This window comes from Sabethes cyaneus, chromosome 2 (assembly GCF_943734655.1).
Source record: "Sabethes cyaneus chromosome 2, idSabCyanKW18_F2, whole genome shotgun sequence".
In the NCBI taxonomy this organism is placed as follows: domain Eukaryota; kingdom Metazoa; phylum Arthropoda; class Insecta; order Diptera; family Culicidae; genus Sabethes; species Sabethes cyaneus.
The window spans coordinates 120,926,404-120,943,269 of NC_071354.1; the positions used below are offsets into that span (position 1 = coordinate 120,926,404).

Consider the following 16,866-nt stretch of genomic DNA (forward strand, 5'->3'; position numbering starts at 1 on the left):
ATCGGTTCTTTTAAGGACCACACAACGATTGAAGAGTTTATTATATTTTCTTGCCCAGTTAATACCATAATTAACACAGTCAACGAGGGAAAAGTTGAATTTTTACATTATAAACACGTTTGTTTCATTACTTTCTTCTACCGTAACCTCCATCTATTGTAAAAAACTACCGTTTTAAAAAACAGTCGTTATAAAAAAAATATTTTTACATTTCTAGATCCAAGTGTTGAAGTGCTTGCGTAGTTCTGTATAAGCGTGTAGATCTCTCACGTATGTTTTCTATTCATGTTCACATTCTGATTCTGATTTTTAGAAAAAAATATTTACATTGCTTCGAGGCATTCTAAAATGTCTTCAAGGTTTTTGGAATTTTCTATAACTTTTTTGATTATTTTGTGTAGACAAGTATTTTCATTTTGCTTTAGACTGATTCTAGCAGAATAAGCTCACAGTTGCTTACTTCTACGGCTTGATGACGAAAGATTTTACGCATTTTCTCAGCACTTAACTCGGCCAAACGTTTTTAGGACGACCTATCGATACAAAAAAACTATAAGGTATACAGCCCAAAGGGTTGTACGAATGGGTGACGTAGGACTATATCAGATAATCAGATCAAAGACTAATGTAAACTGCATTTCTGGCATATGTATGTTTATAAGAATCTGTGAGCGCCATTGCTTAAGTTAGGCCATTACACATATTTTATAAAGTTTTTGTACTTCCGGTGTTGGGCCATTGAAGGGGGGGAGGCGAAAAAAAACCAAGTGAATTTTTTAATCGAGCAAAAAAAATCGGTTTTAAGCATTTTTATTTAAAGTTTAAACGTGAAAACCAAATCTGTTCTTGCTTTTAATATATACGCTATTATTTTCCATGCAAAAATCTACGAAAAACAAACAAAAACGATTTTTTTGGTCGATTTTCGGAAATTCCATTGTTCGAATTTCCATTTCTGTTTCGTGCTAGAAGCGTTAACTCAACTCGTACACTCATTTTTCAAGTTTTTCAGGCTGTAGAGCCCACGGCCAATTGATTTTATAAAAAAATTAACTCATATTCTACAATTTATTTTTTGCCGCCCGATTTTTCAAGCCAATTTCCAAGGGGAGGGGGATGACAAAAACTTTGAAAATGATTTGCAATGGCCTTAATGTTTAAATGAAAAGAGTGAAATATTCAGATTCAATTCTTCATTGAATGCAATGGTGGCTTTGAAAATACGTGGACGGGGTTTCATAAGTACAACGCCTGCAACCTTTGAGACATAGAGATCTCTTTTAAAAATCACTTGTGTGCATCATAAAATTTGAAATGGTAATGAATGACCAGCCCACAGATTATTGTATTGAATATTGTATTATGCGTAGCTTGATACATTTCAATAATCTTATTTTAACTCTCTTGTGGCCTTTAAAAGAGCCATTGGTTACAAAAAACATTAAAGACAAAACACGTTCATCGCAAATATGATGTACCATTCGAATGTCCTTCTCTTTTCGATTCACTGTCTTATGCTCCGAGGAGGTGTTACTAGTTTATTTTCACAGCTTATCGCTTGTTACATCGCAGAAAATATGACACATACGCAAAAATTTCTGTTTTATTTGTATGAGAGTCCTTATCCTCCTACCATAGGGGTGAGGGGTTTTCAAATTCAATTCAAAATAAATTTATTCTTCCAAAAACGCCCACATGCCAAATTAGTTTCCATTTGCTTGATTAGTTTTACAGTTATGAGGAAATTTGTATTTCATTTGTATGAGAGCCCCCCCCCCCTTTGGAAGGGAAGAGGTCTCAGCACACCGTAGAAAGAAATCCTGCCTTCTGAAACCCCCACATGCCAAATTTGGCTCCATTTGCTTGATTAGTTCTCTAGTTTTGAGGAAATTTGTAAAAAAAATTGTTCAATTGTAAAAGATACATACATTTTTTCAAAAAGAATTATTTGAAGTATAAACGAGGCACAACACAAGTTTGTGCTTCGTTTCTACTTCAAATAATTCTTTTTGAAAAAAAGCATGTATCTTTTACAATTGAACAAAAATTTTTTTTCGATTCCAACGGCGTGTCCTTCTTTACGACACCGTATACTTTGAAAACTTCATCACATACTTTTCGGATTTTTTCGACGGAGTTTCCTTGCGTATTTTTCCACAAAGAAAACAATTCGCGTTTGTCCATTCCTTTAAAAGTGCCCTCCAATATTATTTTTTAATAAAAAGGTTTTAAAACATCGTTTTCTAACTCACCTGCGATATTTATAACGGTAGTTTTTTTTACAATAGATGGAGGGGACAGTATAAGAAAGTAATGAAACAAACGTGTTTATAGTGTCTCCAGAGCAAAAAAAAACAGCTAAGGGATGGCCCTTCAAGCAACGCTTATGGGTCCATGGAACAAAACAAGCTATAATGGGAGCCAATTATAACAGAATTCGAACCCAACTTTTCCCCAGGCCCTGCGGATTGTAAATATTGGTGCACCTTTGGACCACAGCGGACTGAATATGGAAAAATACTCACTTTTCAAATGCGTTTTTCTACAGAATAGGAGAAGTGTGGAAAAATGTCATTACATGAATTTTGTGGATCCAGGTACGTACTTTTGAACCATTTATTCCGTTTTCAAAAATATGTGCCAACGGAAGCGTGAGACGCCGTGGAAAACTTTATTATTTTGAATCGAAAACCTCTAGATCTTCCTTCAGACAATATATAGCAACTATCTAAAAGTTTTAAAAAATGCACCATTTTATTTTATTGGGTTTCAAATAAAAAAGTTAGAGGAAAAAAAAATGCTTTTTCAAGATTCACCCTGACTTAATCTAGAAAATTCGTTGTATAGCGATACACAGATGAGATACAATTTTGGTTTCTTCAGCAAAGTTTCTGCAAAGTAAATTATTTATAACTTTGTAGTAAAAAGTATTGCTCTATATCGCAAGACTAAAAAGTTAAAAAAAATTATAACGAGTAAAAGTGGACCACCCTAATGACTAATTATACCAAAAGATAGGTCTTTTTTTCTAAACAAAATCTTCTGAATACATGAAATATGTAGAGCCAATGGTATTCGAGATATTGATTTTTGTCTGGAATTTTGGCTTTTTCGACCATAGTGGCAACGGCTCCTGTTTAACCGTCCGACCGAACGGACGTTCTTTTTTGACTCGCGTCGTAGTACCGTCTATTTTAACTTTTAGTAATATTGACAAACGTGCATGCAGGCACTTTTTATTCACAAACGTATTTATTTTCGTCGCTTAAACAGTACCGCCGCGTGTGTAATCAGGAAATGTGGCATCTAAAATAGCCTCGCCAACAACAGTCGTGACCTATGGAAGTGCGAAGGAAATTGCAATCGCTTTTGACGTAGTGCAGCGTCAGTGCCCAGTACGGGTAACATTGACAAATGGTAGCATTGACGGTTAACATTGACCGAAGCTTCCGCGACAGCGAAAGTTTTACCTTTCGGTGCGGCTTGGTAAAGTTTATTTCTCTGACAGTTTCAGGGGCAAGCGCAAACGTTTGCACATGGAAAATAACAAACATTGTACGTCGAACGTGCGATGGGAGTTAGCTTAGTACATGGGTGAGAAGTTTCGCGCGCCAACTGAAACTCTCATAGAACTTAAGTTCCAGCTCTACTCTCTCTTTGTTTTTCTCAGCAGCTGTTCTAGTACTTCTTACTACGAACAATTAAAAGCTGTTATAAATACAGGCGGCAACGCCACGAGGGAGGAGATTCAGGTAAAATTGTAGAAAGAGTTGTTAGTTCGTTCGTTACGGACAGTTTTAGTAATAAACCTGTAATTGTAAATTGTAGTTGGTATTAATGTTCGTTCCGTTAATAAAATTAAGCTCCATACCTTTTAAGCTACATACCCATCTTTTGCCCTTTTGCCATCTACGTACCGTTTAAGCTACAGTAGGACTACGTCTTACGGCAAGTTTTGAGATAGGGTGTCATTCCAAAAAATCGAAAAATGCGAGCGTCACGAAAAATGAAAGGTTTTGAGCGCTAATAGTTCAGCGGTTTTCCGATCGATTTTCAATATTCTTACACCAATCGATCGGAAAATCTTCTAAGAATTGACCCAAATAAAGAAAAGTATGGATTCTTGATGTTAAACTAGTGAAAAATTGAAAATAATGAACCTATGTTTTACCAGAATTCTCGCTTCGTGATTGGTTGGAAGATTCTTTACGATGATCTAAACCTATACCAATGTGATATCTGTGCTTGGGATGTAAGCCAAAACATGCGACAGTTTCCTCATTTCAAAACAAGATTTCTTAACACCGCGGTTCAACCTAGACCACTTTGATGTCCTTGCTTGGGAAGTACGCCAGAGAGAGTAACAAAGCCCTCTCGTGCCAACAGATTTCTTACGAATACGATTAAACCTAATCCAATTTGATGTCTGTGTTAGGGAAGTGTGCCAGAAAATCAGAGGGGTTGTGTACAAGACACGACCGCATATATAGGCGACGCAGGACTACGTAAGTCTCTTTGTAGTGATAGTAACATGTATTCATGCTTGTAATCATTCGATTCTTCATGTATACATGCTATATGCAACATATATACATGCTACATGCGTTGTATGTAACATTTATAAAAGTAGTAACATTGCATACGTTCAATTCTCAAAAGATTGTGCATTTGAAAACAATTTAACAAAATCAAGAACACAAACTATTGCTTTCCTGCTACCTTACTGAAATCAAAGATTGTTTTTATTATCCATGGTTTCCCACGTTGGAGGGATTTTACCAATTCAATCCTATTTTATCAACAGCACATCTTTTAGCTACACTTCTAATGAAACGGCAAGCATGCGTATTCATACAGAGTCGTATTATAACCGAACACTATAGCTGTAGCACATTTTTCCAACACAGATATCAAATTCGCCGAGGTTTAATCGTCTCGCAGTAAAGAATTTGCGGTCTGTTGGGACGACGAACTTGTGTCATTTTTTCTGGCACACTTCCCTAACACAGGCATCAAATTGGTTTAGGTTTAAGCGCGTTCGTAAGAAATCTTTTGGCACGAGGGGGCTTGGTCACTCTCTTTGGCGTACTTCCCAAGCAAGGACATCAAAATGGTCTAGGTTGAACCGCGGTGTTAAGAAATCTTGTTGAAATGAAGAAGCTTTATCACTTGTTTTGGCTTACTTCCCAAGCACAGATATCAAATTGATATAGGTTTAGATCACCGTAAAGAATCTTCCAACCAACCACGAAGCGAGAATTCTGGTAAAACATAGGTTCATTATTTTCAATTTTTCAATAGTTCAACATCAAGAATCCATACTTTTCTTCATTTGGGTCAATTCTTAGAAGATTTTCCGATCGATTGGTGTAAGAATACTGAAAATCGATCGGAGAACCGCTGAGCTATTTGCGCTCAAAACCTTTCATTTTTCGTGACGCTCGCATTTTTCAATTTTTTGGAATGACACCCTATCTCAAAACTTTCCGTAAGACGTAGTCCTACGTCAAAAAATGACACAAGTTCGTTGTCCCAACAGATCGCAAATTCTTTACTGCGAGATGATTAAACCTCGGCGAACTTGATATCTGTGTTGGAAAAATGTGCTACAGCTGTAGTGTTCGGTTATAATACGACTCTGTATGAATACGCATGCTTGCCGTTTCATTAGAAGTGTAGTGGAAAGATGTGCTGTTGATAAAATAGGATTGAATTGATAAAATCCCTTCAACGTGGAAAACCATGGACAATAAAAACAATCTTTAATTTCAGTAAGGTAGCCGGAAAGCAATAGTTTGTGTTCTTGATTTTGTTAAATTGTTTTCAAATGCACAATCTTTTGAGAATTGAACGTATGCAATGTTACTACTTTGATAAATGTTACATACACCACATGTAGCATGTATATATGTTGCATATAGCATGTATACATGAAGAATCGAATGATTATAAGCATGAATACGTGCCACTATCACTACAAAGAATCTTACGTAGTCCTGCGTCACCTATATATGCGGTCGTGTCTTGTACACACCCCCTCTGATTTTTTTCATTGAATTTGCGTAGGAGCAGCTAGGAATAAGGAAGAACCACTGGTCATTCATGCTGCACTTATGTGCTGACTGCCAAATGCAGTTCACTGCTGAACTTAACTTTAAAGTAATCACACAATCGTTGTCACAAATTTCAGACAACATAGGAAAAACATTGGAAGCAAATCACAAATTACTTACCAACTTAAAAAAAATGAGCGCCACCCACGACGAAACTCTAGAGCACTTTGAAAAAGTACTCCTAGACATCTACAGCAAATTATCGACCGTCGAAAAAACCAACAAATCCAGCGCATCAGAAATCAAAAACCGAATATCATCACTTTCGGACGTCCAGCCTACAGACTTGCAGTAGAAGCAGTTGCTAAATCTGCAACGACAGCAGCAGCAGCAGCAATAACAAAAACACCTTTAATTGACCCACTTCCAGAATTATTTACTGCTCTAAGAAATGACCTGATAAACTCGCATACCATTCTGGCCTGCAAAGTCAAATCGCAAATCGATGAAATAGCAAAGACAATCGCTACTTCGCCTGCCCAAATCACTCAAAAAACCACCTGCGTCATAATTCCAGACGAAACTAAAGAATCAGACAACAAGGAACCAAACTCCGGCAGGCGCTTTATTAGAAACAAAAGACACTGGACACCGGATTGGAGTTCATACGATTTCAAGCAGCGCACCCGTCGTCTACAGGAAAAGAAAGGAAGACAAAGCTAGACGCAGGCGTAAACAACGGAAAAGGAACCAACAGAAGACCTTATCGGTCAACAGCACACAACGGCTCAGAAGTAATACACACACGGAAGATAATTATAACTGTAACTGTAGATCCGGCAACAGCAACAGCAACAATAAAATCGTCAACAGTAGCAGCAGCAGCTCCAATGCAAACATATTCAAAACGAACGTCAAAGCCAATTCAGCACTTCTACCTTTGGACAGACTTTTTGGCAGCAGCTAGGCATCATTTTTCTGGACCGCCAAAAGCTGACATCACATCAAAATTTATAAATTTCCAAAAAGAGGAATCGAAAGTCTAAACCAAGTCTAAAGCTTATACTGCTCTCGGTTTAATTAGAAGGAATACGTCCAACTTAGAAGATATATATGCCTTGAAAACGCTGTACTATCCTTGGTTCTAAGTGTTCTGGAGTACGCAGCTTAAGTCTGTGCACCATACGCTACTGAGCATTGTCGTCGCATTGAGAGTGTTCAACATTCATTCATAAGGTTCGCACTTGAACGCCTGCCATGGCTGGATTCATTACACCTATTTGAATATGAAAATCGATGTCAGTTGATCAATCTAAGCACTTTAGCTGCACGACGGAGACTGTTGCAAAGGCTATTTATACGTGATCTTCTTGTATGTAACATTTATCAAAGTAGTAGCACTGTATACGTTCAAACCTGGCTGGTAAACGGCTGAATAATGCGTACCGTCGGTGCCTTGTGCACGTGTAGGCATAAAATAGACCCTACAGTGGTTCATAGCCTCTTATTCAGCAACTCCTATTCCTACCGCCTCGTGGTACCAGCCGGGATACGAGCAACTTTGGTGGAGATCGGGTAACCAACCCCGGTGGAAGCCAAGGTCGTATGCTGACAGGAAAGGAGGGCTCTTTCGAGCTTCGTTGGCCCTCCGGCGAAAAAGGGGGTTGGTGTAGCAGGCTTTGCAAGCCGTCACCACGAAAAATACTAAAGCATGGAACGAAGAACAAATATATTCTTACTGGAACAATCGGAATAGACCCACGCGACGAAAAAGGACTATGGATTGGAAACTCGGGACGTGGAACTCCGATCTCTCAACTTCCAAGGGAGCACTCGAGTGCTTTCCGACGTATTGAAGAGCCGCAAGTTCGACGTCGTAGCGCTGCAGGAGGTGTGCTGGAAGAGCTCAACGGTACGTACGTTCAGAGATGGACATACCATCTACCAGAGCTGCGGCAACATACACGAGCTGGGTACAGCTTTCATAGTGATGGGCGAGATGCGGAAACGGGTGATTGGGTGGTGGCCAATCAATCCTCGAATGTGCAGGTTGAGAATCAAGGGTCGATTCTTCAATATAAGCATCATCAACGTGCGCAGCCCTCATCTCAGAAGTACCGATGACGACAAGGATGCAGGGTGTCGACTCAAATCAAAAAATAAAATTCCCTGACTTTCCCTGATGTTTCAAATATTTTTCCCTGACCCTCAAAACTCGAATATCAAGCTTATTTGGGCGATTTTTGGCTTAAGTTTTTAACCCTTTAGCATGGCTTATGCGAGCTACTGAAACTACTAACTAAAGCTAGATTTCTTCATGATTTAAGAACATGTATCAAAGATTCTTAACCTATTTCTTACCAGCGTTTCGAAAACGCCCTTTTCTATCGAGTCTAGGGACAGTTATGTTTGAGGTATCAACTTGAATCCAAAGAAACAAAGATTGAGAAATAATCTAATTGACCTGTTTTTGCACAAAGCTTAGATGTTACATACAACAAAATTACAGCCGTGTAAACATATCAAATCTTGCTAATTTTCAGTCAGCTCAAACTAGTAACTTTGCCGCTGGAAGGTGGACACATGTCTGCGAGTTTTCAGTTAAACTAAAACAAAATTTTCCTGGAAGTTTCAGCTTGTTATCTTTGCTGCAAAAAGTATGGGGTAAAGAGATGATTCCTCAAAGATTGGTACAAAAATGTGCGTTTTGCTGGCTTCGAGGTACGGCAAAACTTTAGCTAGATATATTGTTAGAAAATGTCCAAATGGCAAATATTTTAACCCTCAATGGTGGACAGTATACGAAGTTAAGACTAAAGCTGTGTGTCATGATTTCGGATTGCAACTATCGAGACTTGAGAGCAACATTGACTCGAAGGTAGTTCGGTGGCCGGCCGTTCGGTCCGATGACCGTATATGGGTGTTGAGAATTAAGGCAAATTCTTCAACTACAGCTTCATCAACGTATAGTCACCAACAAATCATAAATTCGATGATACTAGGGACGAATTGAACCGCCCAGTTAGCTTCGAGGTACGATACTGATCTAACAGCCAGTCTCGGCTAGCCGGTTTTTGTTAGATAGAATCAGTAGGATGGTTGCACTGACCCCGTAATTTTCCTGTACTCTAACAGCCGGCTGCGAAGTCTATCGATAAAGAAGGATAATGTCTAGTGACGGTTAATGCTCAAGACTTTGCTTTGCTTTGCTAGGGACGAATTCTATGACAGGTTCGAAAGGATTTATGGGGTGTGCACGACTTGAAAATTCAAGACTCTAGCTCCCAGATTGATCCTGTTTAACGGTTAATACTTTTTGGAAGTCACAATATACAGTCTTTTCTTAGCGACTTTGACCACTATCTCGTCGTAAAATCCACGCAAGGTTATCGAAATCGGCGAAGGCTCGCACTGAGAGGATGTTGCATTTCAACATCTAGCGGTTTACGGCATATGACGTTGCAGTAGAGTAGACCAGAAAGCTTGATCAACGAATCGCAGAACAGTATGACGAAAAGGAATAAGACGTAAGTAGGCTATGGAGGATCCGCTATGGCGCCAACAACTACGAGGGAAGTGATAGGCACGACGTGGGGAAGACAATCACCCTTATTCTGCGAGTCACATGACTCAATACGTGTAACAGCTTGTTTGATGTCGAATGCCAGAAAACGACAGATGAGAAGAACCAGGCCAAGAGTCGCATGCTCACTGCGGATCACGTCAGAACAGAGAAACATGTAAGCTTTCTGCGTATTACTTAACCAGCTGAACCAGTCCCGAAGGTTGCCAACTCGCATAAACGCAAATTCTATAGAACGTTAATGTTCCGGTAACCCTTAACGGACATGAATCATGAACACTGAAGGAAGATGATCAATGCTTGGGGCTTCTGAGTGTAAAATTCTGCAATTGGTGAAAACGCTGTAGATCGCGTGTAAATAACAGTCTGTATCCCGCTTTGTGCTCTTGATGTCTGCACCGTGAAGTGCGTGAGGCCTGCCGATTTCGAGCACTACAGCGAGTAAAGTCTGACAATTTTACGGCGCAAAACAAATAAAAAATTTACGGCAAACTGAAAGATAATCGAATCGCCACTAGACATGTAACAAGTTTTAATTCAACCGATCAATCTGCGTATATTTTACACGAAAATTGATTTGATTCCAAAGTTGATCAACAATATTGCCGGGTAAACAAAATTTCCCTGATTGAATTTCGAAATTCCCTGATATTCCCTGATTTCCCTGATCCAAAAATGAATTCCCTGATATTCCCTGATTTTCCAGGTTTTTCCAGGAAATCGACACCCTGGATGAGTTTTACGCGCAGTTGGAGAGTGAATACAACCGCTGCCCAAAACATGATATCAAAATCGTCATCGGGGATTTCAATGCTCAGGTCGGCCAGGAGGAGGAATACAAACCGGTGATTGGAAGGTTCAGTCCACACCCACGGACCAATGAAATGGGCCTAAGACTTATCGACTTTGCCGCCTCCAAGAATATGGCCGTACTTTTTCCAGCACAGAATCCATCATAAGTACACCTGGAGGTCACCAAATCAGACAGAATCACAGATTGTTACTGCGGGTAACGACGAAAAGTAAATCGGCGCATCCCCCGGCGCACTTGACGTCCGGGCTGGTGTGAATGTATGGTAGCGAGACGGTATAGAGGCGAACTGTCAGAACGAAGAGAGGCGATTATCATTATCTGTTTTGATTAAAAAGTAGCGTGAAACAGATTTGCAACGTAAATTACAATTTTTCTATATTTAAACTAAAATTCAATATCAAATACCCTATTACAGATTAAATTTGAGTACAATACACTAACCTGATTGTAAGGGGTTGAAGTGCCTAGTACGAGACTATTTGTAAGTTAATTCCTACTTAATTAATTCTGCATACCGTGTTGAAACCTAACCTAATAAAATTATAGCTTTGAGCTGATTTCATCGGAAACGGATGGAATTTGCTTCTGGGACTCCGAAACGCCAACCCCCACACTAACAATCTCAAAGAAATATTCAAATGAGTGCACAAGGATCATTCGTTCGCCAGACCCGGTCGAAAACTCGAGCGACCCGACAAGATCCAGCGGGCAGCGGCTCTCAACCATCCCGTGACAGTACACCAGTAATAGAGGCGGATGATGACGAATTCGAACCATCAGTGGTTGACATCGAGCACGGCGAGCATTTCGATTGCGCGGAATGTACACGGCCCAACAATGCGGAGTTGTATATGGTACAATGCGGAAAATGCGAGCGTTGGTACCATTTCTCCTGTGCGAAAGTGGACGTCAGTACAGCGCGATCCAGTGAATTCAGCTGTGTGAAGTGCGTTTCTCCGTCACGTACAAGCTCTAGGACGGGAAAATCCAGCATGACGAGTTCCCGGAGATCGGCGATAGAGCGGGAGCTTCAGAAGTTGGAAGAAGAACGATGTTTGCGTGAGAAATTGGAGGAGGAAAGGTTGCAGAAAGAGAAATTACTGGTCGAGAAGGCGATGAATGAAAAACTTGAACGTGAGAAGGAGTACCTGGCTCGGAAGCATGAGCTGCTTCGCCAGCAGGATGAAGATGCGGGAAGTATCCGTAGCAGCCACAGCAGTCGAAGCCATGCAAGTAGCCGAAACAAAGTAGAAACCTGGTTCCACCAGCAAGCGATGCCCTGTACGACCGCAAGTGAACCAAATCAACAAGTTTCGGTTCGAAATGGGGAACCGGTTGGATCGTCGACACCTATCGAAGTCAGTGAAATCACCGATATAGATTCCGAGCGAGCGATGGTGGACGTCGTGCAAAAAGATGCTTTAAAGCAATCCGGTCAGCAGCAGCACCATACCGGTAGCTTACCGGATCTACCGCTAGTCAACGTTCCACCGTTAAACCGATTGTTTGACATCAGCGGTCAGATTTCGAGTTCATCGAAAGTAGACGCGTTTCCAAAGATCGTCTCGAAGTTGATTAAAAAACCACTACCATACGAAGAATGGCAACGCGAGACAAGCGAGATGCGAAAGCATGCCGAGCAGCAGGAAGAAGAGCTCCGGCGGCGAGAACAGCGAGAGCAGGAGTTAGCAAGTCTGCTTAAGCATGCCGAGGAGAATCGAGAGCAGGATAGACACCGTATGGAAGGAATTTATCAGCAGCAACGTGAGAAAGAAGAGAAAGCGCTACAACTGCGAGACCAGCGAGAGCAGGAGTTGACCAACCTGTTAAAATATGCGGATGAACAGCGTAAACAAGACATGCAGCGACTGCAGCAGATCGAAGCCGACTTGAAGAAGCGGGATGAAGTCGATAAGCAGCACAGAAATAGGGAAATGAACCTAGTACAACGGATCAAACAGCTGGAACAGCAATGCCAAGCTGAGCGTTCGAAACGAGACGAAGAGAAGCAGAGGTTCCTGGCACAGGAGCAGAATCTTACCGAGGAGGTGCAACGACTGCGCATGAAGTGCGAACAACAATCGGCACAGCATGCAGCAGAACAGCCCGCAGAGGACGAGTATCAGCACGACGTTCCAGAGGCGAACCAGCAAGGTGTAACTGTGAGTAACAACCCTCGAACGACTCACGACAAAGTAGACATAGTAGGGACACCCACCCAAACATTTTATGTACCTCCAAAGCCAGGATTGCCCCCTATTCCTTTTCTAATAGATCCATTAGGGACACGAAATGCCCCCATAGATGTAAATTATGGTCATGCAATGCAAAGTCCCACGTCCCATCAGTTGGCAGCAAGGCAAGTCATCACAAGAGAGCTTCCTGTCTTTAGCGGGGACCCTGTCGAGTGGCCGCTTTTTATCAGTAGTTATAACCATTCGACAGAGGCATGTGGTTATTCACTTTCTGAAAACTTGCTGCGTTTGCAACGGGCGCTGAAAGGTGCTGCGAAAGACGCCGTCAGCAGTTTTCTTCTACATCCGTCTACCGTGCCACAAGTGCTGTCTACCCTTCAGACATTGTACGGTAGGCCGGAGCAGATTGTTCATAACCTGGTGGCCAAAGTTCGAGCAACGACCGCACCCAGGGCGGATAAATTGGAGACGCTGATTCATTTCGGTTTGGCTGTGCAGAATTTGTGTGGTCATATGGAGGCTGTTGGAATGATGAATCACCTGTCTAACCCGATTCTCCTACAAGAACTGGTGGACAAGCTGCCGGCAAATATCAAATTTAGCTGGGCGCTACACCAAGTGGGTCTACCCGTAGTCGATTTAAAAGCTTTCAGCGAGTACATGCGGAACGTTACGGCCGCCACCAGTGGCGTTACAAACTTGTACGTTTCACCGAAGCCTCCGAAGGACGAGAAGCACGAAAAACCCAGGAATAAAGAACAGGCATTCCTGAATACGCATGATGCACACGAACGAAAAGGAGCATCAACCAACCCACCCGGCGAACGGCGAGAACATCACCAGAATAATATGAGCAAAAGACAAGAAGTAAGCAGGAATTGTCCTAAATGCAACGTTACCGGCCATACCACTGCGAGTTGTGCAGCTTTCAAGAGACTCTCGATAGACTGCCGGTGGAATTTTGTAAAGGACAACAAGCTATGTCGTCGCTGTCTCGTATCGCACATTCGCTGGCCATGCGAAGGCGAAGTTTGCGGAATCAATAACTGTCAGAAGCGACATCATCGTTTACTGCACAGCGAGCCGAAGTCGACCGGGAATTCCAGCGATGCTACCGTCACCATTCACCAGCTTCCGGTGTCATCAATTTTGTTCAAGATAATTCCTGTGACGTTGTACGGGAAGAATGGTGCTGCAGTGAACACCTACGCATTCTTGGATGACGGCTCGTCTGTGAGTCTCGTAGAACAGGCGATTGCAGACCAACTCGGCCTGGACAGTCGAGCGCATTCCCTGTGCATCCATTGGACGAGTGGGATAAATAAGCAGATCGAGACTACTGTGCTGGAGAAGCTGAGCATATCGCAGCCAAACGGCAGAAGACGTTTCAAGCTATCCGAAGTATACACCGTCAAGAATCTAGGGCTACCGGAACAATCGCTGGATTTCGAGCAGCTGGCTAAGGAGTTCGCGCACCTACGACATCTACCGGTCAAGAGCTTTAAGAGAGCCGTTCCTGGACTACTAATCGGGCTGAGTAACTCACATCTGCTGACTACCACGAAGGTTCGTGAAGGAGGAAAAGATGAACCGATCGCTGCGAAGACTCGTGTTGGCTGGGTCGTAAGTGGCCGTGTACGAGGGGGAGAAGACAGTTTCCAGCACCGTCAAATGCTTATTTGTGCGGATACGACAGAACGCAATCTCCACGACTACGTGCAGGAGTTCTTCTCAGTAGAAAGCCTTGGAGTTGCCGTAGCTCCTAATCTGGAAGGAGCCGAAGACCAACGAGCACGTAGAATCCTCGAAGAGACGACAGTTCGGACAGAAAGCGGAAGGTTTGAAACCGGGCTGATCTGGGCGCAAGACGACATCGAATTCCCGGATAGCAGACCAATGGCCGAGCGCCGGTGGCGATGCCTGGAGAAGCGACTCGAGAAGGATATTCAGCTATATGAGAGCGTACGACAGCAGGTGGCAGATTTCGAGACGAAGGGGTACATCCACGTAGTAACTGAGGAAGAGATGGCAGGTTTCGATCCGCGACGTATCTGGTACCTTCCGTTAGGAGTGGTACAGAATCCGAACAAACCCGGACGGATACGAGTTATTTGGGATGCGGCCGCAAAAGTTAACGGTGTGTCCCTGAACATGATGCTCTTGAAGGGTCCGGATTTGTTGACTCCCCAGCTACATGTTACTTTCAAATTCCGCGAACGGGGAGTTGCCTACTCCGGTGATATACAAGAAATGTTCTTGCAGCTCGGAGTCAGGAAGGAAGATCAAAGCGCACTCTTGTTCGTCTTCCGCAAGTCGTCAGACGAACCGCTGATCACGATGGCGTGCAATGTCGCTATCTTCGGAGCGACGTGTTCTCCGGCGCAGTCACAATATGTTAAAAACCTGAATGCTACGGAGAATGAGCAGGAATTCCCCAAGGCGGCAGATGCGATTAAGAATAAGCATTACGTCGACGACTATCTCGACAGCGTCGACACTGAAGAGGAAGCCGTCAGCCTAGCACTAGAAGTAGCTGAAGTACACCGGAAGGCAGGCTTTCGAATTCGCAACTGGGTTTCAAATCGATCCTCGGTCCTGCAAGCTATCGGAGAAGTGAGTCCCGCTGAAGTGAAAGACCTTTCGATGAATGGCCATCATGGTTTTGAACGTGTTCTCGGGCTGTCTTGGCTAACGATAGAAGATGTCTTCTGCTTCAAGTTCAATCTGCAAGATGATCTGAGATCGTTGATAGAAGGTGACACCGTGCCGACAAAGAGGATGATGCTGAGCTTCGTGATGAAAATCTACGATCCGTTGGGACTGGTTGGTTCGCTGGTGATTCAAGGGAAGATTCTGCTGCAGGATGTTTGGAGAGCTAAGCTGGACTGGGACGATCGCATACCCCAAGATCTGTTCGTACGGTGGAAGCAGTGGCTGCAAGTTCTGAAGGAGTTAGATAACATCCGAATTCCCCGGTGCTATTTTCCGGGATATGATCCTGCCTGTTTCGATAACCTGGAGATCCACATATTTGTGGACGGTAGTGAGCAAGCCTACTCTGCAGCGGCGTACTTCCGTGTTCGCGACCAAGGAGAAATTCGCTGCGCCCTGGTTTCCTCCAAGACGAAGGTAGCTCCACTACAGCAGACTTCAGTTCCTCGACTGGAATTGCAGGCAGCCGTGATTGGTGCTCGCTTACGCAAGACAATCGAAGAAGGTCATTCGGTACAGATCAAACGCACATACTTCTGGAGCGATTCTAGCACTGTAATCTCATGGATCAAATCGGATACGCGCAGATACCGGCAGTACGTGGCGTTTAGAGTTAACGAGATCCTATCCCTGTCAAAACCCGACGAATGGCGATGGCTGGGAACGAAAGTAAATGTCGCCGATGAGGCGACGAAGTGGGGTAAAGGTCCGAACTGCAAGTCCGACAGTCGATGGATGCGTGGACCCGCCTTCTTGTACCAAGAGGAGAGCGATTGGCCGGTGGATAAGTTCGCGACAATGAGCGGCCCCGAAGAAGAGCTGCGACCGGCGTACGTCTGTAGTCATTTCCTATCAGCGCAATTGATCGATGTGTCACGTTTTTCGAAATACGAGCGACTGTTACGAAGCATGGCGTATGTGTACCGGTTCACTGGGAAGTTGTTGCAACGAATCGGAAAACGACCGAAGATCGACGAAGATAATGTCAGCAGTGAAGATTTGCAGAATGCAGAGGTGTGTCTTTGCCGGATCGCACAATCAGAATGTTATGCGGATGAGGTAGCTACGATGAATCGCAACGTACGCTTACCACCGGAGTACCGTAAAGCTTTAAGCCGCAGCAGTTCGATAGCGACTCTCTCTCCGATGTTGGACGATCGAGGTGTGTTGCGCGTGGATGGTCGCATTGCAACGGCAGATTGCGTGAAATACGATACGAAGTTCCCGATAATCTTGCCCAAGCGTCACCCGATCACCAACTTGCTGCTGAATTGGTACCATCGAAAATTTCGTCACGGCAACAATGAAACGGTGGCGAACGAAATTCGTCAGAAGTTTACTATTCCGAATTTGAGAGCGCAGATCCGGTCAACGGAAAAGCGATGTCAGTGGTGTCGCGTGTACAAGGCCACCCCTGTAGTTCCAAAGATGAGTCCCGTTCCTTGGTTCCGCACCACCCCTTTCGTTCGTCCGTTTACCTTCACAGGGATCGACTACTTTGGACCGTAT

General features: G+C 43.1%; 1 protein-coding gene across 3 annotated transcripts in view; it reads right to left on the minus strand.

Moving 5' to 3' along the window:
- LOC128734148 (muscle calcium channel subunit alpha-1) overlaps nt 1–16,866 on the minus strand; it is a 1,300,390-nt gene that overhangs the window by 205,655 nt on the left and 1,077,869 nt on the right. The gene's annotated exons all lie outside the window — the stretch shown is intronic.